Source organism: Pelodiscus sinensis, chromosome 10, assembly GCF_049634645.1.
Source record: "Pelodiscus sinensis isolate JC-2024 chromosome 10, ASM4963464v1, whole genome shotgun sequence".
Classification (NCBI taxonomy): domain Eukaryota; kingdom Metazoa; phylum Chordata; order Testudines; family Trionychidae; genus Pelodiscus; species Pelodiscus sinensis.
This window is the reverse complement of record NC_134720.1, coordinates 39,793,127-39,818,082: the sequence shown is the minus strand read 5'-3', so window position 1 is coordinate 39,818,082 and position 24,956 is coordinate 39,793,127. Positions and strand designations below refer to the sequence as shown.

The 24,956-nt window shown below is 46.2% G+C and overlaps 1 protein-coding gene and 1 long non-coding RNA gene across 5 annotated transcripts in view; one reads left to right on the top strand and one right to left on the bottom strand.

The window, feature by feature from the left end:
* The window catches only part of LOC142830793 (uncharacterized), a 51,969-nt gene that overhangs the window by 12,440 nt on the left and 14,573 nt on the right, over window positions 1–24,956 (bottom strand). The window contains exons 3-4 of one of the 2 annotated variants that reach the window (XR_012906294.1): window positions 11,477–11,562; window positions 8,052–8,186 (exon numbers count right to left, since the gene is read on the bottom strand). The exons of the other annotated variant lie outside the window; for it this stretch is intronic. This is a non-coding gene — a long non-coding RNA (uncharacterized LOC142830793). Of the gene's footprint in view, window positions 1–8,051; window positions 8,187–11,476; window positions 11,563–24,956 lie in introns of those variants that run through there. 2 annotated transcript variants of the gene reach the window in all.
* Window positions 1,765–24,956, top strand: part of PLD1 (phospholipase D1) — a 140,554-nt gene continuing 117,362 nt past the window's right edge. For all 3 annotated transcript variants that reach the window (XM_075937953.1, XM_075937952.1, XM_075937951.1), the window contains exons 1-2: window positions 1,765–1,904; window positions 5,732–5,833. The gene's annotated coding sequence lies outside the window, so the exon portion shown is untranslated. The remainder of the gene's footprint in view (window positions 1,905–5,731; window positions 5,834–24,956) is intronic.

The window sequence follows — 24,956 nt, the reverse complement described above, 5'->3', positions numbered from 1 at the left end:
TTGCGCAAGAGAGCGACCACACTGCCATAGATATGTTTGTGCAAAAGCACAGCTTGCACATGGCAGTGTGGATGTGTTCTTGCGCAAGACTTCTTGCACAAGAACTCTTGCTCAAGATGTTCTTGTGCAAGAAACTGCCAGTGTAGACATAGCCTAAGAGTTTCTTCCCATGAGGAAAATGAATTTTGTGTTGTGCACCAGTACTGAGTTCATGTGGCGTGTTTGGTTGTGCCATTATGGCACCCAAGTTATTAATAAAATATCTACCTTTCCACTCTGCTGCCATGTCTCCTCCCCTTGCTCCATCAGCTCCCCTGGTGCCTGCTGCCCCCCCCCTCCCAGCTCCTCACCCTCCTCTGCTGTCCTGACTCCTGCCGTTCTCACTGCCCTCAGCCCTCCTCCAACCTGCCCCCCTCCACCAGCCCTTCTCTCTTCCCTGTGCCCACTCCTCCAGTAGCCCCACTCTGACCTTGTGAGCTCCCCCTCCTCATCCCCTCTTCTAACACCTCACTCTACAAACCTGTTCTGCCTCTCTCCTCTGGTGCTGGTCCCTCCCCTGAAGGTGTCTGCCCTTCTGCTTCACCCTAGAATCCCCTGGCACCTGCACCTTCCCTTACTCCTGTACCCTCCTGGTGCCTCCCCCTTCCCTCACTGCCCCTGCCCCGTTTGCCTTCTTTTCCCCTGATGCCCACGTTCCCCTCACCACCCTCTCCCCCCCCCCCCCGTTCCCCTCATGCCCCTGTGCCCTCACACATGACTTGCTCCATCCCGGCCTTCCTCATGCCCACCCCTTCTTTCAAGCCTTATCCCAGCACCTCCCACTCCAGCCCCCAATGTCTTTACCCTCTCCCCTCCCAGCATCACCCTGTCCCCCCTCCCACTGACACCTCCCCTCCTGCCTTTTTCCTCATTGTCTGCACTTGGCCCCCCTGGCTTTTGTCTTTCCTCTACCCTGTCCCTTTAGTGCCTTCCCCTTTCTTCCCCCTCTCCCCTCCCCCTCCGCACAAGCCCCTTCCTCTCCCAGCCCTCCCCCTCCCTCGTCACGCCCGGGCGTCTCCCCGCTCACTGGTTTGAGCACTCTGCGCATGGCAGCAGTAGCCGGGAAGGGGGAGCTCAGTGAAGGTTGCGTATGGCAGGGACGGGAGGGGGCCAGGGACAAGGGAGAGACACTCTGGGGGGGGGGGGAGGGGGGAGCGCCGGGGTCAACTCCAGCTCCAAATATTGGTGGAGCATGGTCACCATGATCCCATGCAACTCGCTGCCCATGGCTAAGGGTACTGGTACCACTGGTTGAAAAACACTGTTCTATATGACACTGCGCATCATTCATCAGGGGATATTTTCAGAGGTGCATAAGGGAGTTAGGGGTCCAGCAAAATCTCACCACATCTATTTAGTTCTCGTGCACTTTTATTTTTCATAGTGCCTAAAGTTCCCACATACCTATGGGCCATTATGGATACTGCATATTCGCCATGAATTTGCCATATGGAATTTACACGGGTTGTATAGATGCAAAAGTTGTAATTTGTATGTAAGCTCTAGACACCTAGGTGCACGTTTTATTCACACACACACACGGCGTGTGGACTCGAGTTCTCCGCACGCACCCAGAGCCGTGCGAGACGGCAGGGCACGAAACAAATCCCCGGCTCCCTACACCCTTCTCGTGCAACCGCGCCTTGAGAAACCAAAAGCCGCTCTGCTCTTAAAAGTTTCCAACTCTTCTTTCAAGGGCCCGCCCGCACCGCTCTGCCCCAGGACACAGTGGGAGCTGTGTGGCTCCGCCCCAGCCTGGCAAGCCTCCCTGGAGTGTGGAGTCAGGCAGCGCTGGGTACCCCCCTCCAATGCACCGACAGCTCTCAAGACACCTGCTCACACACGCAGACCTACCCTGGGCACAGGTAACCCCCAACTCTTTGGCTAGGGGCGAGGGCACACGGTACGCCTGAGTAATTGAGCTAAACTACTTGGGATTCTGTCTGGCACCAAGTTTCTTCTGCAGCCTCTCCTGGGAATTTATTTCAGCTTCTCTTGAGCCCTCGCTAGATTTTTTTTGCAAACTTTTGACGTGTCTTCCCAATGCTGCTTTCTGCCTCATGGAGTTAAACCTGACTTATCAGCCAGGCAGCTTCCAGACTATCCTTTTATGTGATGGCAGATTGCTCGTGGATAAGTAATTTGTAAAAGAAATAATCTCGTTTACTTAAAACGTATTGTAGCTTCATTGCTACTTTCATAATGCTTTTTCTGCTATTCCCACGCTGTACGAGGCTGTGGTTTGGTTACCGTCTAAATCTAATTTGATCAGCATAATTTAAAGAACCAGGAAATACCAGTCCTAATGTTGGAACTTTGCATATATAATATAACTGTATAGGGCTGCCCCCCTCCCTGCCAAATTGAATTGTTCTTCACCAAACATCAAAAACCAAGTCATTATGGCACTGCTCCCCTTTCCATGTGCCATCTATGTTTCCTTCTCCAAAACCACATTGAAAAAATATTTGGCTTGCAGCACTAAACAGTAAGAGAAAAGGAAGTTAAGTAGAAAAATATTATGCAAAATAGATTGCAACTATTGCAATGTTTAAATTAATATGAAGTGGTTGTATGTGCTGTAATGCCTTTGAACAGTTTGGTACACAATTGGGGCAATGGTTTACTGGCTTCATCTTTAAACAGGACGTTGTACTTGCAACCATTTGCAATTTGGTCTTATCATTAGTTCAGAACTACTTGGGTGTGATCTGCAAAGATGATGAGTGTTGGGAGATCTTGTCCAAACTGTTTGTTTTTTCTGCTAAAGATGACAAACTGTTTTTTTCTTGAGAGAGAGAGAGAGAGAGAGAGCGCATTCAGTGGGTATTTGACTTCATAGCCCTTTGAACCCCTCTGCTAACCACCAGAGCAATTTGACCAGGATCTGGTTCCCTTCTTGTATAATCCAAGTAAACAGTGTTAGCACTGCAGACGTTGTAGTGAGCGCATTCTTGATTATTTAATATTTTGTTAGTAGTAGCTGGAATTACAAAGTCAGGAGAAGTTAAATTTCTTTTAATCCTAATAAAAGTAGTTCATGCTGGCCAGGCATGGTGGGAGTATAGGGAGACTTTGCCTCAAATAACCTTACCTATTAGCAGGTGCTGATTCTGCTGTGAAAATTTCAAGTAGGTTTGGCTGGTTTACTGATCCACCTGGTTTATTATCCCACCAGTAAGTAGGAGAGGTGGAATCCACTCTCAAGCACAGAGAGAGTCTTTGGGGACGAAAGAACCTAACATCAACTACGCCTAAATTCTTTGTCAACGGTGGTGCAACATGTCCAACAGCTTGCAGGATTAAGACCTTTAAGACTGAAATGCAATATTTTGCTCTTGGATATGCTCTTGTTACTCCCACTGAGCCAAATGTTGCTCTCAATTACCCCTGTGCAACCTCATCAAGTGAATTCCATGAGTCTTGCATACACATATCTTTGTCCAAGAGTAGAATTGTACCTTACACAGGTTACGATTTATCCGATTCAGTCCTCTCTGGAGGAGAGTAACTACAACTTGACTTCTGTATCCAAAATACCTTTGTATGCTTCTCTGACACTAATATTTTATAAATAAAGAAACTTCTTGGGCCTTTTCATTTTTACGGTTTGTTTGTGTGTTGTGTTGTTGGGTTCGCCATTTCAGTTTTGAGTTTCCAGTTAGAAAGAAGTGATCTATTAAATATGAGAAGGAATTGCAACTAATGGATCGAATAATAAAATACACACAAGTTGCTTTGCAACAATACTTAAGGAATTTAGGAAACAGGACACTTTGCTTTATTAGAAATTGTTCTCGCATGTAGATACAGTATTCTTGTGAATCTGATTTCATTGTATAGCTGTTTACATGTATGCCTTAATTTGTACACATCTTGAGTCAGCTACTTCCTGAAATGCACACCATATAGTTCCTCTTTACCAGTAAAGAGTGATACACTTTCAGGGAAAACCTTTTAAAAAAAAATCTTGTCATATAATAGAATGATGGATAGAGCTCTACATGGATACAAACTTGGTATCCACATCCGTAAAAATGATGTGCAGGTATCTGCAAATTTGCAGTGTTCTAGATATAAAATTTGTATCCGTATTCAGAAAAATCAGCTGCGGATATCTGCATTGACATCTGTGGATATAAAGCAGATAGCCATGGATTTTCAGGGGTCTAACGACTGAGCGTTACGGAAGCTAACAAAGAAGTTTGCTATTTGGCTGTATGGATGCAGTGATTTTAGATTTTTTTTTCATGTCCCCTTGATTTGTTCTTAAGAGATTTAAATCTTACCGCAGTGCAAGTGTGCCCCATCAGTGGGAATTGCACTTACAGGCATGGAGTTCTGTAGTCATAATGCAGGTAAAGTTCCTGTTGACTTTCAGTGGGAGTTTTGCTTGCAGAGGGGCTTCAGTCTGAGACGCATGTATGCTAGCTGAACTGGACTTTATGGGAGTTTGTACAGCAGCATACAACTAGAGTGAATCCCATGCCCCCTCTTTGGACAAAATCTGCTTCCCTTTCTGGGGAATGCTCCTTTTCAAAGTGCTAATATTATATAAGGAGAGCTTAGTAGAATCTTGCAGGTGGCAAGTTAAGCATTTGAGCTTATACCAATACATTTGAGTTTATACCAAGGGCTGAAGCCCTTGAATTTCTGGCTTGGGCTTCCCCATCTGGAGCATCAGGACTCAGGTGGCTCAGGTTTTTGTCCCCCACACATGGGGTCGTGTAGTAGTTTTTGTTGTGAGAAGGGGGTTGAAATGCAATGAAGTTTGAGAATCCCTGCAACAACCTGTCCTCCTCTGCTCTCATCTGGAAATCCCAGCCCCTGGAATGAAAACCTGTCAATGTGGAACCTGATCAAACATGCTTTACTTACGTTGTTCACATGTGCCTGCCACACAGGACATCTGGTAAATCTTAAATAAATGACCAATGTTCAATCTATGCTGCATAATTGAATATCTGGCATAATCCTGATTTGCAGGATGAGAAAAAGAAAAGGGCTCAGAAGTGATTTCATTGTTAAGGAAGTTTCACCCTATCAAACAAATAATCTGTCTCTGGGCATGCATTGGAAGTACTGTATGATTCCGTTACTTTTTTTTAATTGCATACTTCAGGATCTTATTCTGCTTTGTCTAACCTTTCACACAACTATATGGCTTTAGGTGGGACTGCAAGTGGTAGATCAGAAGAAAATTTGGCCCTTTACTTGTGTTTTTATTTACAGATACTGTGTGGATGGGCATCTTTTAACATTGTGTGTAATAAGACCTAATCATTGTAACTATTGATTGTGTTATCATTTCTGGATCTATCTTTAAATAATGTGCCATCAGGCTGTTAGGACAGCAGTTGCCAACCGATAAGGTGCAAAAGCCGATGAAATGCAGGTTTTTTTCAGCATGTTTTTTGTCTTCAGTTTTTCCCTACCAAAGAGCACTGGGTGGATCAGTTAGGTAAATGGGTGTTACTGAAATGTACACAATCTACTGCACAGTGCAGTATTTACTTAGGTGTCTTGGATAAACACTCATGCTTGATTATTTCCTTTAAAAAGAAAACCTGGAGAAGGCAGTACATTTTGATGTGTCGTCATCTTAGCATATGCACAATGTGTCCCAGAGAGCATATGATCAGGACATCTTGGTCTGCCATGCAAAGTTGAAATGTTCTGTATTTTTTTTCAGTCTCCAATTTTCCCAGATGTGTGGACAGAATTAAGACTAATGGAATATAAAGACATTTAACACAACCAGTGTTATTCTGGGGTTCGTGAAACTGACGTGCTGGTAAGTTAAAATATAAATGGCTTTTTGCAGTTCTGGTTATTTTGTAAATATTTAATTCCTCTGCAGATGTGCCGATATGGCCGCCTCATCTCAAAAAGGATATCTTGGCACTGGAAAAAGTTCAGAAAAGGGCAACAGAAATGATTTTGGGTATGGAATAGCTGCCATATGAGGAAAGATTAATAAAATTGAGGCTTTCCAGATTAGAAAAAAGAAGACTAGGGATGTAAAATCGCATTTAATTTATTAACCGATTTACTGATTAAATGGGGGTGAGCAAGGAGGCTGCTCCAGCCCAGCTGCTTTTGGCCTTGCACATGGCTGCCAACTCCCATACCATGCAGGGTTGGAAGCGGCAGCCCCACATAGGGCTGGCAGAGCCACTGATGCTTCAGGGGCTGCTTCTACATGGGGCTGATGCTTCTGACCCTATGTGTTACCCAGTAAGCATTACCCATTACCTGTTAACATCCCTAAAGAAGGCTAAGAGGGGATATAATAGAGGTCTATAAAATCATGACTGATGTGGAGAAAGTAAATAAGAAAAAGTTATTTACTTGCTCCCATAACAAGAACTAAGGGTCACCAAATGAACTTAATAGGTAGTGGGTTTAGAACAAACAAAAGGAAGTATTTCTTCACACAATACACAGTCAACTGTGGAACTCCTTGCCAGAGGATGTTGTGAAGGCCAGGGCTTTAATGGAGTTCAAAAAAGACTTAGATAAGTTCATGGAGAGTCATGGCTTAGATAAATTCATGACTATTAGCTAAAATGGGCAGGAATGGTGTTCCTGGCCTCTGTTTGTCAGAAGCTGGGAATGGACAATAGGGGATGGATCACTGATGGTTACCTATTGCGTTTATTCCCTCTGGGGCATCTGACATTGGCCACTGCAGGAAGACAGGATACAGGACTAGATGGACCTTTGGTCTGACCCACTCTGGCTGTTTTATGTTCTCTGTACTTCCTCTTCTGTGTGTTCTCGTTCTTTCACAAGGCATGATCTTGCATATTTGAAGTCAATGGGCCTGATTCTCAATCTTGTTCACTAGCCAATTATCCTGTCATAAGATGGGATTTTCAGGTCTCTCCTCCAGCTCGGTCTTCTCTCCTGAGCCTCCGTTCTCTCGTGCCATCTCTCTCTCTCTCTCTCTCTCCCTCCTCCTCCTCCTCCTATTGCCTCCCCCTTGCTCTTTCAGCTCTCCTCCGCCTTCTGCCTCTCTCTCCATCTCTCTCTTTCTCTTCTCCCCCTCCTGCCTCTGACCCTCTCTCTGCTCTCCTCTGTCTCCATCAGAGATGCACCCTCATCCAAGCCCCACTCCCTTGGCGTGTATGTCACCGGCCCGCCCCCCTTCGCCTCCCGCCGAGGTGCTCGGCTGACTTCTGCACTGCTCAGCTGGGCCGCCACGTGGAAGCAAGCGGCGCAAGCAGCCGTTTGGGCCCCGCGCTCCTCATGCAGCACCCCCATGCTGCATGGGGAGCGCGGACCCCAAATGGCCACTTGCGCTCCTTGTTCCCATGCGGCAGCCTGGCTGAGAGGCACAGAAGTCAGCCGAGCGCCACGGCGGGAGGAAACAGCGCTGCCCAGAGGGAACAGCCAGCGTTTCAGTGTTACAGAGTCACAGACATTGGGCTACTATATATATAATGAGAAAAAAGTTGCATCTTGGGGTATCAGGGAGCAAATAATTCTTTTATGTTTTCTTTGCATAGGTGTGAATGAAGAAAACACAAGCAGTGACCATTTATTTATTCTCATTGTCAGTGTTGCCTTTGATAGTATCAGAACCAGTTTATAATCTCCTGTAGGCTTGTGTGCATGTGTGTGCGCTCTCATGTGCCAAGGTTCAAGGCTCTGCTCATGATTCTGTTTGCTGACAGATGTTTAAATCTCCTTGAGAGAAAATATATTTGCAAGCTCCATATGATGGGAGGTGACTACTTCCTCCTATATTTTTTTCTTTTATCTCCTTGGTATGAAGGCTCTTTGTTTCAGAACCCAGTGTTGTGTAGGTGTTTCTTCCATGTGCTTTCTCTTTCACATGGAAGCTTTCTGATAAAAGAAATAACCAGAATTATGTATTTGAGTGAAAATTGCTGCATTTGTCTTAGCTGGATGGCTTTCCCTTCTGTCCTCTTTGCAACTTGAGAGGTTTTTAGGAAGGTCCTCAGGAGCTCGCTGGGACTCGGTGCAGTTTCCTGAGCTCATTCTGGGTCTCTTCAGAACTTTTTGAAAATGAATATAACAGAGCTGTGTTGCCAGCACGAGTGTTTCTCTGTAAGCAGACATGATTTTGGGGATCTCTCTGAATCCTCCTTTTCTGCTGTAGTCACTCCTGTGTATGATTCCTGAAAAGAAGTTGACGTTAAGAAGTGCTGTTGTGGAACAAAATTAACGCTCATCTTCCTTCCTCTTTTCCTAGCCATTGTGCTGCTCATGTAGCAAGACAGTGTTGCATGCATACACGTGCTAGAGGTGTGGCATTACTTGGAATGTCCCAAGCCATAGTGTAGATCTCCAGAGCAGTGTGCATAGAGCTCACTGTAGCACTCCAGGGAAACTGTGTTACCCAGAACTGTTTTTAAAGATAATTCCCCCAAAAGGTGCTAATATGGATTCTCTGGCCCGTTTCAGTAGGGGCCTAAGCTATAGAAGTTGGCCCAAAAGAACCTAACAGAGCTAAACCTGAACAGAGATACTATGGTATCAACTTTTGAGAGAGAATCTTGTGTGGCAGGGTAACCCCACTCCAAAGTCCCAATACCCTGGCTCACTCCTTCATCAGGTAGGCTTTGTACTGCATTACTAGCCCTTGGCAGGGTTTAAGCTCTGGTTCCTCAGTCACCAAGGGCCAGTGCCCCGGGGACAGGCTGTAGGGTTGCCAGGTGTCCGGGTTTGAACTGGACAGTCCAGTGTTTGAGTTTTCTGTTCGGGAAACAAATTGAGAAAATATAAATGTCTGGTGTTTTCTAAATAAGTTGTAATGTAGATTGTGATGTAATATCAAGTGTATCCAGTACTTTTGTTGAAACATCTGGCAACCTTAACAGCCTAGGCTGCCGAAACAGTCCTTTCCAGCTCTCAGCTGGGGTTTCAGGCTGCCCAAAAAAGGTGGGCCTAAAACCCCTGTTTGGAGCACCTCACACCCACTGTGCTATGGCAATGTTACTGTTACCTTTCTTAGTCTGCTCAGGTCTCCTCTTAGTCTCTCTCCCCCCCTCCCTGCAAGGAGGGCTTCCTTTTAAAGGCTCCATGGCAGCCTCAGGTGAGATCAGCTGGCCTTGGTTAATTAACAGCAGCCCTATCTCCTTTGCTCCTGACTGACTAGGGCTTTTGCTGCCTTACAGCTGCCTTTCTCCCTCTTAGTTGTAGTCCTCCAGCCTGACCCTGTCACACCTGTTTAAAACTGTTCTGGCTTCCATGATTCCCCTATAGATGAAGCTGGGACTCACTCTTGACATGCCCAATATGGTGAATTCATTTCTCAGCACAGCCACTGCCCCTAAAAGCCACCGCAGTGGTCTTTATTTTCACTAACTATAAGATCCAGTTTAAGCGTCACTGTTGCAAAGCCCTTTTTGTAACAGGGCTGTGATGATGTTGGTTAGTCTTCTTCAAATCTGGGTGTGAAAACTACATTCCAGAGTAGGTTGGGTTGGGCTTTGTTTACTTTGTCCTGTTGGATTGTTACCAGTGTGGTACCACCTGATATCAAGGATGGGGGGGGGAGGGTCTCCATTTTGAAGAGCATCCCCCTCCATTTTCACTGCTGTGCCCTCACCCATTCCATACATGGGAGGTCATGCCACTGGAGTCAGGTGACATACGTTCAAGGTGCAGCTTGTGGGAGTGAAGTAATGCTTTCCCTGGACGTAGGAGAACGTCCAGTGTTCTGGGGATGTGGCAGTAGCTACCCAATATGATAACTTACAGGCAATTAGAAAACTGTAATTTTAGCAAGTGCTTGATAAGAAGGAACATGTGGATTAATGAACAAAGCCTGAAGGTTGCACTGGCTTGGCTGTCTCTCCTTCTGTGCTTGACCACAGATCCTAGTGTCAGGAGTGAGTTGGCTTCTGCAGGTACGTGACTTGAGAAACTAAGAATACTGCTGATCCTCCCTGTGGGCCTCCCCCAATATAGGGAACATAGCAGTTATCGGCACATTCCAGATAGACTTGAAAAGGGACAGGTTTGGGGACGGGACGTCCTTTAGCTCACAAAGGGAAAACTGAAATTGTATCAAAACCAGATCAAAGGAAAGCATAACAAGACCAGCCACACTTATTGATAATGGGCAAAGGTTCCAACAATACACTGACTCCAAAGCTCTCCAGAAGAACTGATACAAAGGCAGCAAGGGGGGAAATGTATGTAGTCGAGAAGATGGGCTTATCGGTTAATCGTATATTTGACTACTCTTTTTTTTATATCGGCACTCAATATGCCAGGGGCATAACTACAGGTGGGTCTGAGTGGCCTGTGATTAGCATCATCCAGGCCCACACAAATTGGAGCTGGAATCCCCAAATCCACAAGCTGGGACTCCTGACCCTATCTGGGTGTCCATCAGCCTGGCTACATTGCTCTCCTGCTGGGGCAGCAGTGCATGGCATCCGTCTCCAGCCCCAGCACTCACCCCACAGGCAGTCTGGGCGGGGCTAGCACTGGGGCTGGAAACTGGGGCAGCAGTGCATAGCACCAGCAGAAGAGTGATGCATCATGGCTGGCAGACACCAAGCTGGAGTTGGGAGGGGTGAGTGGAGCTTAAGTCCAAGTGGGGCCCCTCTCTGCTCCATGGGTGCAGCCCATATCCTGGGTGCCTCTGAGCAGTCAGGTGGAGGGAGGCAGGTCCCCCCTCGCTTCTGCCCTCTTTTGCGATGGCACCACATCCCTCCTGCATCCCCTTCCCTTTCTACCCCTGTTTAGCACCATATCCTTTCTGTCACCTCGCGGGCATTTGATCTCTCCTGCATATTAGGGCTGTTAAATATCGGTTAACTGAATAGTCGATTAACTTCATGAATCCTTATCAGTTAGTCAACTATTCTACAGTTCCTGGGGGCAGGGCTGGCAGCCATTTTGCTCTGGCCTCACTCCCGAGGAGCCCCCTGCCACTCCACGCTGCTGCTGCTGTATCAGAGGCAGCAAGGTGGGTTGCCAGGTGGGAGCTGGTCCATGACAGGAGCTAGTTTAAAACATCAGCTCCCCTTGCAGACCAGCTGCCTGTTGCCCAGTGCTGCTGCCTCTGATAAAAGGCACGGGGTGGCAGCAGTCACTGTTTTGCAGGGGCGGGGGGCCGGATCTGAGCTCTCGGACCTGGCGTGAGCTGGAATTGACCTGGGCTACCTGTCTTCCTGATTCCTAATACACTTTAAATGCAGAGCTGCAGCAGGGGTAGGTCCCGGACCCTTTGTGAGCCAGGCTGCTGGCCAGCCTGCTTAAAAATTTACAGGCAGGGTGGGGACAGGGAAGTTCATGTAGTCTATAGCACTCATCTATAAGCTTTTGCTTATCGGTTAATCAATTGCCCTGTTACGTCTCCACTGCAAATCTGATCCTCCCTGCCTCCAATTGTTCCTGCCCCTTCCCAGGGCCTTCCATCCCTTCCCCCTACCCTCCATTATTGTCCACCCACCTGAAAGCTGGGATCCATCCACTTTTCCTGTCCTAGCTACATGATTGTAGCTCCTCCCCTTCTGAAATTATACCTTGAGGTTAAGCCTAGAAAAAAGGAAGAATGCACCAAAATATATGCAAAAGCAGCACACAACTACAAAGCCTAAGTGATCAAATGTAAAAGAAGACACATGGATAATATGGAGGAAGAACATAATGGAAAATGCCCCAAACATGGGATCATATGCAATAACTGAGGGAGGAGAAATCATTATGCCAAAGTTTGCAGACAAGAAAAATGAAAAAACAAAAATGTGCCATGTTGAGGAATCACACAATTGAAAACAAACAAAGAAACCTAAACCTACTAAAACTAGACACTTCCCCTGGGGGAAGGTTGAGCGATCAAACAACACGGAACAGATACCGTCACTACTGGAAAGCACGCTGATGCTGTAAGTGATAAGTGCCGTGTTAGAATAGAATATCTGAGAACAGAAATTCTTTCAAGAATATATTGGAGCTATTCTGGAATAGAAGACCATAGTTGGAAGGTCAGAGATGCCATATACTAGCCAAATATGACCAAAGATATCACAGAACTCTTGAGCAGTTGTGATACCTGTGGGGAATGCAGGTCAAGCAGTATAAAGAGAAATGAAATTATGCAGCATTCCCAACAGACCTTGGAACAAAGTAGGATTAGACCCTTCCATTACAAACCACAGGGTCTAATTACTGTACTTCTGGGAATTGGATGAGCTGTCAGATTCTACCTCAGTGACCGTCATTGACAAATCAGTACAGCTTTTCAGCAGTGTCCTAAACCATGTAGTTACACACAACCAATGCCAGTTCATTTGCAGTGAGTTTGTGCATATTATCCAGGAATGAGAATTCAGTCATATCACATCATCATTATACTACAGCTGGTCAAATGGAAAAGCCAAATTAGCAGCTCAAATTGTTGAGTCTCCATTAGAGTGAGCTGCAAAATGCAGAGAAAATACTCAGCATTCTTGAATGGAGAAAGTGTCTTGCAGAAGATATGACGAGCAAGCAGCCTGGTACAATGTTTGAGGTCAAGAAGCCCACTTCCCTTGGTGCCACCACATTACTACAACCAACAGTGGTAACAGATGAAAAAAGGAAGAGGCAAAGCCTACTAAACTTGACCAGCTACAAGATCCTACTAAACTTGTCAGGATGAAACTCTTTCCTCAGAACGGATCACGTACCTGGAAGCAAACTACATAGATTGAATAGACAAATCCTTGTTCATATTATACAGCAGGGAGGGGTATATATGACACCAAAATCAGAAGTACATTCATCCACTGTGTACATTGGAGAAAACCAGGAAGTGAAAAATTGTGAAATAGGCACGCCACTGAGACTTGCTCAGCAGGACATGGAAGAAACACAGGTCAACAAGCCACCAATAGATATTGGAACAGACTCTCAGAACACACTCCTACCAAAAGCACCAAGTGCAAAAGAATCTCCCTTTCTCCTAAGAGAGACTCTCTCTCTCACTCTAGCATCAAAACCACTTGCAAGATAGACACACAACTTACTTGCTCTTTCATGCCTTAGTATTATACAATCTGAAACACTGAGGGAAAATGCTTTAGTTGCAAAAAAGCTTAAAGCTAAGCTAAAAAAGTTGATTTGTTACATATAAATAATATAGACTTTAAGGGAGCTTCATACAGGTTGAGCCTCTCCCATATGGCACCCTTTGGACCTGACTGATGCCAAATCAGAGAATTTGCTGAACCATGGGAGGTCAGTATTGTCTGGCAGTGTTACCAACACTTCCAGTGCTCATTAGGCTCTTGGAAGACATGTAGGGGTAAGTTAGAGCTAAATAACAGCGCAGGACTCTGAGAGCCAAGACTGGTGCTGTAAACAAACTGTGTGTGACATAGGAAGCTTTGCCACACCCATAATAAGTGAACATCCAGATAACTAAAATCATTCTGGACCACAGAAGTTTTCAGACCAGAGTGCCACACTAGAGAGGTTCAGCCTGTAGCATGTTAAGTATTGTGGCAGGACGTTGCCCTGTACTGGCCCTTTAAGGGGCTGAGACCTGGAGTCAGGAGGAAGCCCAGCTGGAGGCCATATACAGCAGTTCCTGGGAGGAGGAGAGAGACCTGCCTGCCTGCAATGAGAGAGGCTTCAGCATAGCAAACCTAGGCTACCAGGCCTGAGGCCCAGAGCTGCAAGGAGGCAGTTAGGGAGGTTGGGGCTCGCATGGAGGCAGCCCTAAAAGGCTGGGCTGCAAGGAGGCAGCTGTGGTAGACTGGGGGAGTTCGAGCCAGGGAAGCCTCAGGCCATAAGTCCACAAGACAGGGTTGCAGGAGGCAACTGGGCAGGCAGAGTGGTAGAAGAACTGAGGATCCTAGGAAGTGGGGAGGACCCTGGAGGAGGAGCAGAGGAAAAACAATGACTCTCCCCCTCGCCCCCGGAAGGGGGCGCGGATCAAGACCGGAGTGGTCACTACCGGAGGGCAGTGCCCTAAAGAAAACACCTCACCCAAAGGGGGCGTGTCGGCGTCGGAGCAGCAGGTTACTTCCCCAAAAGCCACCCTGAGGGAAGAAGCCGTGGAAGTGAGTTGAACCCGCTACAGTATGTAAACAGGTTATGATACTCAAGTTCAATTTTGCTATCTCAAATGAATGTGACAAAAGGGATGTTACAATAAATAGTCAGCTTCCATATAGGGAGCACTGTAGTATGATGATGTATAAGAACTTATTGAATTCTACTGTTAGGAAGTGCTTGAAGTTGGCATGGATTGAGGAACAAAGGTTGAATGCCACCCCCTACTTGCTCTCTCTCTTTTTATGTACACCAAATGTGGTTGCGACAATGGGAGTTGTGTTATGAAGAGACCATCGGTGACTTACGTATGTCTTCTACCCCGTTCTGATTCTTAAGAGCATCCACAGATAGAACCCAGCCTGGGTTGTTTTTTTTTTTTTAAATTGTTCTTGTGGGACCAGAGAGGAGAGAATTTGCATCCTTGTTCATATCCCGATCTTTCCTCCAACCTCGCCTCTCTCCAACTCTTGCCTAACTACCCAGAGAGACTCTTGTATATTTCAAAAACAGAATAGCAGCCAAAGCGGTGCAAGCGGAGACTGCTTCAGTCCCCGTTTGCAGTTTCCACTGTGCCTCCTCCTTTGGTCCCCGTGGAAGCGGTGCTGGGGGGAACCGGCTTCCCTCCCCCCCAGCTGGCTTCCCTATGCATACCGGGAGCCTGGCTTCCCTCCCCCCCCAGCACCAGTTCCTGCTCTTTCCCTCCCTCCCCCTTGCTGCCTTTCTCTGATAGAGGCAACAAGGGGGGAAAGCAACTAGTCGCATCACTAGTCGACTATACGATAAGCTTGTGCATATTGGATAGTTGACTAGATGACTAGTTTCTTACATCCCTCATCTGTAGCTGTGAGATGCTGATTCAGGACATGATGGCTGCATTATATATCAACACTAGGATTTCAATAATGCCTTCTTATCGAAGCCTTTGGATCATCAATCATCAAGTGATCCCTCTTCTGTCATTTATAACTAGCTGTGTAGGCTATAGCTTGACACAGTGGCAATGTATATCTTTCCTAGATTCAGCACTGCAAAAATTACCCAATTACTTATCCAGTCAGATAATTATTGGATAATATCAGAATAGTTCAGCTACTTGTAGTCCATATGAGCTGTAATGGACAATCCAGGAAATGCATAATTAGCAGGTTTAATGAACTGGAGGTTACCATGGTTTCGAAGCACTGCTGTAAGAGGAAGCAAGGGAAACGCAGCCTTAACTAAACCAAATCCTGCCTTTACTACCCACTTTAAACTTCTGCTGAAGTCAGTGTGAACTGAGGACTTTTGGAGCATGCAGCCCATAGGAGTCAAGTGCCACCGGAGGAACCTTTGAGAATACAGCTGCTCTGGTCAACCGGCCCAATGCACGGTGCTCTGGAGATAACAGGCTCGTTTGCTGTGCTCTGTGCACATACATCTCTCTCGTTGCTGCTCTTTGGATCATATGCCTGCTCGCAGCTCTTGAAAGAGCTGCCTCCTGCACTGGAGAGCTAAGTGTATATCTACACAGCAATTAGGCACCCATGGCTGGCCTGTGCCAGCCTACGGTATTGTTACATTATGATGTTTGGACTCGGGCTGCAGCCTGAGCTGTGGGATCTTCCCACCTCACCAGATGCTTGAGCCCAAACTGAATGTCTACCCCACAGCTGAATAGCCTAAGCCCTGTGAGTCAGAGTCAGCAGGCATGGGCCAGCCACCACAGTTTTTTAATTGCAGGGTAGAAATATCCTAAGTGAGACTGGGGAGGGAAAGGAATCCTTTTCCAATCCAATGGCTTGGCATGAAGCGGTTGCCTGGCTGCACCACTCCCACTGCTCCAGTCCATGTTTTGTGTAGCAGCCATGTGCAGCCCCACATGGAGGATTCTCCCTGGGACTTACACTGTAGCACATTCATTGTCTGTTGTTCCACTCCAGCCGCCCCTATCTTCTCCACTCTGCGCAGTCTGAGAGAGAGTCGCTACAGAGCAGAGTGGGTATGGATGGGGTTGTTTGCAGTGCATAGACTCTCCATGGCCTCCTCAATCTGGGCCACTGGACCTAGAGTGCCTTCGCCATCCTTGGAGAGACTTCAACAAATGAGAGTTCAGCAAAAGGAGAGGATAATATTTCAAATGATCTTACTATGATTTGGGCCTAATGGAAAGGGAGAGGGGAAAGAGCAAGGAATCTGCAAAGGCACAAGATGTAAGTTTGGTAGGGGTGTCATTCTGAATTCATTTCAGGGAAATGCTGCAGTATTTTTAGTTTCTTCATCCAAATCACCTTGGGCCGAAATCCCGAGCTCTGACTCTTGCGGGTGAGCCATTACTCATGTGAGTAGTCCCAAAGGTTAGGTCTGTAAGTATTTCGGAGGGTGAAGAAGGGTTCTGTGATCTGGCCCTTTTTGTTAACTTTTGGGTGGCTCTACAAGCTAATGGGAAGTAGGGATGTGAATGTGTAATCGATTACACGGTTAACCAGTGAGCCTGGGCTCATCTGTTAACATTCACAGTTACATGCAGGCTCCCGGTATGCATAGGGAGCTGGCTTAAAAGCTGGCTCCCTGCACACACATTGCTTCCGGGGCACTGATTGCCACTCTGTGTGTAACTACTGACATTTTCAGCTGTTACGTGGTTACTTAATTACACACGTTTTAACATCCCTAGTGGAAGGAAGATACAGTGGCTAGGATATTAATCTGAGACTTGGGAAAAGTGGGTTCATTTCCTCACTCTGCCACAGACTTGATGTGTGAACTTGGGCAAGTTACTTAATCTCTCTGTGCCTCAGTTCCCCATCTGTACCTTGGGGGTCATAGCACTTCCCAACCTCACAAGTAAATATGTTAAAAATTGTGAGGGCCTCAGATACTGTGAAGCGCTTTAAAGTCTAACAAGATGGTTTAATAGGTGATGAGCTTTCGTGGGCCAGACCCACTTCCTCAGATCATATTCTGGAAGAGAATTGACATGACCATATAGACCAAAGGAATACAATGAAAAAAGTGAGCACATTATTAAACTGACAAATGAGAATTAGTACAGAAGGTGGGTGGAGTGGGGGGGAGGGAGGGAATAGCTATTTGAGTCAATGAATGGCTAATCAAGGGTAATAAGCCATTCATTGACTCAAATAGCTATTCCCTCCTTCCCTCCCCCTCACCCCAACTTCTGTACTAAATTTCATTTGTCAGTTTAATAATGTGTTCACTTTTTTCATTGTATTCCTTTGGTATATATGGTCATGCCCAGGGCTCGCCAACTGTGCTGTCCGGCGATCTGCGCATGCGCAGATCGCCTGAACCAGGCTCTTCCGGGTTACAGTCTACTTGCCACGGGTGAGTAGATTGTATAATTTGTCAAGCCCTGGTCATGCCAATTCTCTTCCAGAATATGATCTGAAGAAGTGGGTCTGGCCCACGAAAGCTCATCACCTATTAAACCATCTTGTTAGTCTTTAAAGTGCCATGTAGTTTTTCCTTTTGTTTTAGCAAGATCAGACTAACACGGCTACTCCTATTACTATTCAGATACTGTGGTAATGGAAGAGGGTCATGTGAGAGTGTGAGAGATTTGTTGACTCCGCTCAAACCCATTCTTACTGTTAGTTTATTATCCTACTGTCACCCTTACAATCACCATAATAAAATGCTTTTTCATGGAGCATTTTATGTATGAGAGGAGGGAGCTTTTTACATTTGCTTTTTACAAACTGCAGAGCCTGTACTTCACTAGAGTTGCATGCATTGCAGCAGAACACCTTGTTGCTTGTTAAGCTATGCTTTGTCTTTGGACATTTGCTGTGCCCCTCGCAGCTATGAAGGCCGCATCCCCTCTAATTTGGTAACGTGGCCCTGCCTTTTCCAAAGGGATTAGTTTTTTCCTCATTTCATTTGATGGTGATTGGTTATCTGTTGTTACAGCATGGAATGTGAATAAGGAAACAACCAGATGGTGGCATCCTGTTTTTATATAATGATGCAAGTGTGAGCAGATTGCCAAGGAAAACACTTTCTTTTCTCCATCCAAAGGCTACTTGGGCGTGAGAAAATAATCACAAGGGAATTATCTGGAATAAACATTCAGCAGTGCATGTAATTTCTTCCTCTTGGTGCTATCACCTGGATTCTTCATTGTGCTTTGCAAACACAGCTTGCAGAGAGCAGTGCAGGAGACACACTGCATTAAGGGGAGGTGAGGAGAAAAACAGCACCTTAAATCTTCTTCCACGCCTGGTGCCGTCATGAAAACACTCAGAATCAAGCCCAAAATCTTTGGCTTTAATGTATTTCGTTACAAGTAGGGCATTGAAAAGAATTTTCAATGCCAATTTGCCATGTGGAGTTGGATATATTTAAAATATGTAGGATAAACGCATAATCAAGTGGAGTTTTTGCCCTGCTCTGAACAGGATACACACCCTGTATACATCTTTATTACAGCTAGCTGCACAACATGGCTTTTTTTTCTGCAGCAATTAAAGAGAATGTAGTGTTTGGTAACATGTCACATAGAAAAAAAAATCAACTTTTTGACAAAACTAATATTTGGCCCAAACCATAAACATTTCAGTTCTGAAATGCTGCTGTGGTATCTCATGGCAGTTGTAGCTGGGATGGGATGTGTTATGTTCCCAGCCTCTTCTGTGTATGGCACTATGTGGGTGAAATGCATCTCTCACGAGGCATCACAGGACTACAGGGTGGATTGATGCTGTAGCAGTGAACTGACCGGATAATTTATCAGGTCTAGTGAAGACCCGAGTAATTAGTGGTTGATTTAGTGGATGTCAACTCCAGCATTCCATCGGAACGAGGTGAGCAATAGGAGTCAGCAGGAGAGTTTTTCCTTTCAATCCAGCACAGTGTGGCCCCCATGATGAGTAGACTTCGACTTCAGTTACACTACTAACATAATTCAAATTGCGTAGCTTAGACCGACTCGTCCTCATAGTGTAAGCCTGCCCTAAGTCTCTCCTTAGGGTGAGGGGAAATGTGGTGCATCATGGGAAATGTAGTCTGGCTGGGAGTCCCATTAATAAAAGAGAGCGAGGACATGAGGAAACCAAACATCATTTCCCATGAGGTATCACATCAGGATAACCAAATTAAAGTATTTTGAGATTTGTGTGCTTGCTTTTTCTCTGAAAAAAAAAATGAAATGTTCTCTGGAAGGCAGACACTTTTTTGAAAAATGTAGTTTTGTCAAACTCAATATGAATGAAGAGAACAGGAAATCGTCAAGTGATCCCTCTTCTGTCACCCATTCCCACCTTCTGACAAACAGAGGCTAGGGACACCATTCTTCTCATTCTGGCTAATCGCCCTTAATGGATTTAACCTCCGTGAATTTATCTAGCTGTCTTTTGAATCCTGTTATAGTCTCGGCCTTCACATCATCCGCTGGGAAGGAAATACACAGGTTGACTGTGCATTGTGTGAAGAAATACTTCCTTCAGACAACCTATTCAAATACTTCCCTTTAAAAATATCTGGGTGAGGTTCACTGAGGGACAAATTTTCTGTTCCTAGTCAAGAACAAATTGATTTCTTAACACAGCCTGCTGTGCAAGCAAAGTGGTTTTCAGTGGGAGATATGCATACTCCCAGGGATATGCAGATGTCCATGAGCACCCGATCCACCTGGCATCCGATCCCCAGATAGACATGCAGCAGTGCAAAGGGTGAGGAGGGTAGGCTGGAGCCAATACGCACAGGGAGCTGGCTTTCAAGCCAGTTTCCTGTGCGTATCAGCTCCCGTGGACCTTCCTACCCCATCCTTACTGCAATCTACAGAGGCAGCACTGGGAAGGGGATGGTGGGAGTCAGTGCTGGGGGGACCTGGCATAAAAACTTGTCTCTTCCCCCCCCCCCCTTTCGCCTCCCAGGACCAGCTCCCTGGTGACACCCACCACCACCACCACCACACACACTGCCACCTCTCTCAAGCAGCAGCACAGGGATCAGGGGAGGCTGTTCAGCAGCAGCAGCCCCTGTCTGTGCGGGGGGAGGGGTGTGGTCTGAGCTCCCAATAGATAGAGGCTACTTCATGCAGGGGCTGCTGCTGCCTTGGAATAGCCTCTGTCTGTGGTCAGGTCAGACCACCCGCAGATGGAGGCTGCTGCCTCTGCATCAGAGGAAGCAGTGTGGGGCGGCAGACAGCCAGTCTGCATGGGGAGCTAGTTTTTTAAACTGGCTCCCCTCGCAGTCTGCTACCCTGCACTCTGGTACAGAAGCAGCAGTACGAGGTGGTAGGCGGCTCCCTGGGAGTAAGCCAAAAGCGCACTGACTGCTGGCCTGGCCTCTGGGGTCTATCGAATAGTCTATCGTGTAACTGCTAAAATTTCATGCGGTTACGTGACTATTCAGTTACACGATATATAACATCCTTATTGCTGTGTTTGATTTTGTAGACAAGTAGTTTTTAAGTAAGGTGAAACTTGGGGTAACAGCACTCCAGAAAAGGGCAGAGTAGTTGGGAAAGGTTGTTAGTCACTGCTCACAGTTAAGAGCCTTGAAGGCTAATTAGCGGGCCACACTGGTTTCTAGCTTTGCTTTGTTTTGTATGCAGAGAGGGAGAAAGCCTCTTTATAGACAAACTGGAAAGCATTCAGAAAGGTGCTACAAGAACAAAGAGAGGACTAGAAAACCTGCCTTACACTGAGATGCTAACAAAGCTCTATCTAGATGCTAAGGGGTGGTGACTTGATCACTAGAACCCTGCAGATTTTCAGATCTTCACATCCATTGCAGGTCCAGCATTTTTGCAGATACTGCTGCTGCTGCAGATACGAACTTTGTATCTAGAACTCTGCAAATTTGTGGAACTCTGTGGGTATCCACAGACCATTTTTGCAGATGCGGACACCAATTTTGCATCTGTGTAGGCAATCTGCAAGGAGTTACATGGGAAAGAAATTTCTGATGACAGAGGGCTCTAATCTAGCAGAAAAATTAATGAAGAGAACCAGTGGTTGGAAGCTGAAGCTAGCTAAATTCAGATTAGACGTGAGACTCAGGTTGTAATAGTGAGGACAGTTAACTCCTGGAACACCTTCCCAAGGGATGTGGATTAATCATGTACAATCAAAACTACCTGTCTTTCTACAAGAGATGCTGTAACTAACAGAGGTTATGGGGCTGATGCAAAATCACTAGGTAAAGTTCTGTGGCTTGTGCTGTGCAGGAGTTCAGAGTAAATGGTCATAAATTATGAAGCCATTGCCAGCATTTCTTGTTATGCTGCCACCAGGTGGTGCTGCTGTTTCCTTCTTCACCTGGTGTGAAGCAGACTTCCTGTAAGGCAGTGGTTCTCAACCTATTTGTGACTGTATTTTCTGGCTTGAGAACCACAGTGCCCCTCACCTGACTCCCCCTACCCTCAAACGCACATCCCTATGCACGGTGCCCTCCACCCAGAGACCTCACCATTACAGAGAATGGGGCCAGGAGGTGGTATGTGGGGTAGGTAGCAGAGACCTCAACCCTGAATACCACTGCACAGGGATCTCCAACCCTGACCCCAACGTGATCCTGACTTGCTAGGCCAGGAGACAGCCAGCATGTTGGATTCCTCTATGCAGGGCCAGGGGGCAGCCGGCTCCCTGGAGCCCACCAGGCTGGATGGTGGGCAACAGCCCAGACTCCCACCCTGCCAGGCTAGGTGGCAACCTGGACTCTGACACCTCTGCACGTGGCCAGGAGAGCATCCAGCAGGTCAGAACCCCACTCTGCTAGGCCAGGGGGGCAGCCAAAAGCCAGGGCCCTGGAACTCATACCTGAGATCCCAGAGCATCAGCCAGCAGGAGGGACCCCGGACCCACTCATGTGGGACTGAGGGGCAGCTAGAGCCCTGGAGCTTGCTGGGCCAGGTGGCAACCTGGACTCTAATTCTTCTGAGGGTGGCAGGGTGGTAGACCAGACTCTGACCCCATCACGTGGGGCCAAGGGGCAGCCAGCAGTCAAGATTCTGACTGTTGTATGGCACAGCTGGGACCCAGGAACCCCCATGCATGGGAGCTTGGGGAAAGCCACGAATCTGGAGACCTCAGCGCAACAGGGTCACAGGAACCCAGGCTTTAGCACACAGCTGAGCTGGGCCACTGCTATGTGTTAAATTGGCTGCATGCGACCCGCGGGCCACAGGTTGAGAACTGCGGTGGTAAGATGACTAACACATGAAACAAGATGGGGTTCTTCACTTCATTATGAGGCATGGGCTCCCCCCCCCCCACACATTTTTTATATGATCAGTTCAAGTCTTACCTACTGATATCGGGACAGGACCAATATTAAAATAACATCACAAATCGCGAGAGTGAAAATTGAACATTTAAGAATAGAAGTCCCGTTAAGTCAGGTTGATCAAACCATTTTTGTTTAACTCCTATTTCACTCAGATGCCTAGCAGACACTTGAGAGTGATGATGTTAAAGTATTGGCGCTCTCAGATTGTCAGTCACTGAAGGAGAGCTCACAAGTGGGAGTAGCAACAATTTAAAATAATTATTAATAAAACAGTAGGACTCTTCATCTCTCAATAGAGTTCCACAGCATGATGAGAGAAGATCAGACTAGATGTTCCTGATATGTCTAAAGGTGAATCGCAAGCAGAGGAAAATGTTAAGACAAACAAACCCCAAGCATGGAGGCCTTCATCAAGCATGATAAAGAAACTGGTTGAGGTGTGAACCCAATTTAAAAAACAAACAAACACCTCTTTGCATGCCACCTTGAAGGCCTTATCTATACACATAATTTGTACTGTAAGTATAATTAAAGCGGTACAACTCCTCTTGTGTGGACACAGTTAGTGATATTGATATAAATGGGTCTTATACTGGTATAGCTTGTTCTTCCCATAAATAGCAATACAGTAATTCCTCATTTAACACTATAGATATATTTCAGAAAATGATTGTGTTAAGTGAAAACGTGTTATGCGGGGTCAGTTTTCCCATTGAAAATAATGGAAAAGGTGGGGGTTGCGTTTCAAGCGGTGGTGTCTGTTGGGACAGGGACCTAAGGTTAGGGGAGAAAGGGGACTGGGTTACAGCAGGAAGGGGAGGTGTTTGGCTCTGGGGAAGGGAAGGGGAGGAGAGGGAAGGGGGATTGGGTTATTAGTATGCACTGTCTGATAAGAGGGAGGTTGCCGGGGAACTGCATGGCGAGCGGCGAACCCTCTGCTGCTTTGCAGGGAGGCAGGTGAAGCCCTGCGCAGCTGCCGGCAATTGGCCAGCTGGGGAAATCGTGTTATTCCAGGAAAAGTCGTGTAATTAAAAAAAGTTCCCTCAAAAAAAAATCATGCTATCATGAAAACCTGTTAAGCAGGCACATGTTAAATGAGGAATTACTGTATGCCAGAGTGGAGTAAGGTGCCTTTGTAACAGCATAACTGCTTCAGTACTAGAGGTTTTGACGTAGTTCTACCATGGCCCATAATGCCAGCCTCCAATATCCTCTCGTTACATTTCCCCACATGCATGTTTGTCTTTTCTGCCATGTGCTCTCCAATAGTCAAGAGGAACTCCCTGTCAACATCTATAAAGCTACTTCATTATCATCCTTCAAATGAGGCAGCTTTTGTGCAGAGACTACTGACCAATAGCGTCTCATCGTTTTCTTGTACACCTGTGTCTGTGTAGATCTCTCTGTTCTCTCTTGTTACACTTAGGCTACGTCTAGACTACAGGGTGTGTTTTTTTTTAAAAGTGGCCTTTTTTTTTTTTTTTTTGAAAAAACGTCACCTGCATCTAGGCTGCAGCCGCGTCCTTTTGAAATTAAATCAAAAGAACGTGGCGGTTTTTTCGACAGCAGTAAACCTAATTTTATGAGGAAGAATGCCTTTTTTTTCAAAAGAGCTCTTTCGAAAAAAGGCGTTCTTGAATGCAAACAGGGCTTTTTTTTTTTAAAGAGATCATCCAGATTGTCTGGGTGTTCTCCTTTGAAAAAGTGGATCGCTTTTTCAAAAAATGTTGTGGCTGTCTAGACGATCTCTTTCGAAAGAAGCTTTTTCAAAAGATTATTTTGAAAAAGTTTCTTTCGAAAGAAGCACATAGTCTAGACGTACCCTTAGGCTGTAAGCCTGCGGAGCAGGGATCATCTTTTTATTCTGTGTTTGTTCAGCGCTATTGTAGTATAATTGGATCCAAGTACAGTCAGTCCCCGGATTACGTACAAGATAGGGACTGTAGGTTTGTTCTTAAGCTGAATTTGTATGTAAGTCGGAACTGGTACATATTGTAGGGGAAACTCTAGCCAAACATTTCTCCAGAGCTCAGTTTTATTCTCCCACACCTCACTTCCCTCAGTCCTTTATTCTCAAGCTGAGGTGTCTGCTGAGAAAAGCCGCTCCGCGTCTCCCTGGTCTGCTGGGGGGAAAAAGCTAGTGCGGGGTTGCCTCACCCCGTTTGTGAGTAGGGATCCGATGTAAGTCGGATCCATGTAACCCGGGGACTGCCTGTGGATGATTAGGACTCCAAAGTGCTATGGTAACACACCATTATAAAAATGTGCGTAGACCAAACAAGGGCCAGATTCATCCCAACTGTGATGCCACTGAAGCCAGTGAGGAATCTGGCCAATTTGTTTTGTCTTCTGCAGAACTAGTGCTATTTGCCCAATAGCGACTGTGGAAAACTTTCTCTCACATCTCTTCTTCCTGGAAGTTCAATTACAGAATTACAAGAACCTAAGATTAGGTGTTCTTGACAGCTCCCAGACTCAAGCTTATGTGCAGGTCCCTGAGCTGCAGCTAATAATAGTAAAACTTAGCATTTGTATGGAATCATCCATCTAAACATCTCAAAAGTACTTGAACTGATAAAGCTTCACAACACCCATTTGAGATTGTTATTACAGACAGAGATCCAGAGAGGCTAAATTACTTGCTCAAATCTGTCTGT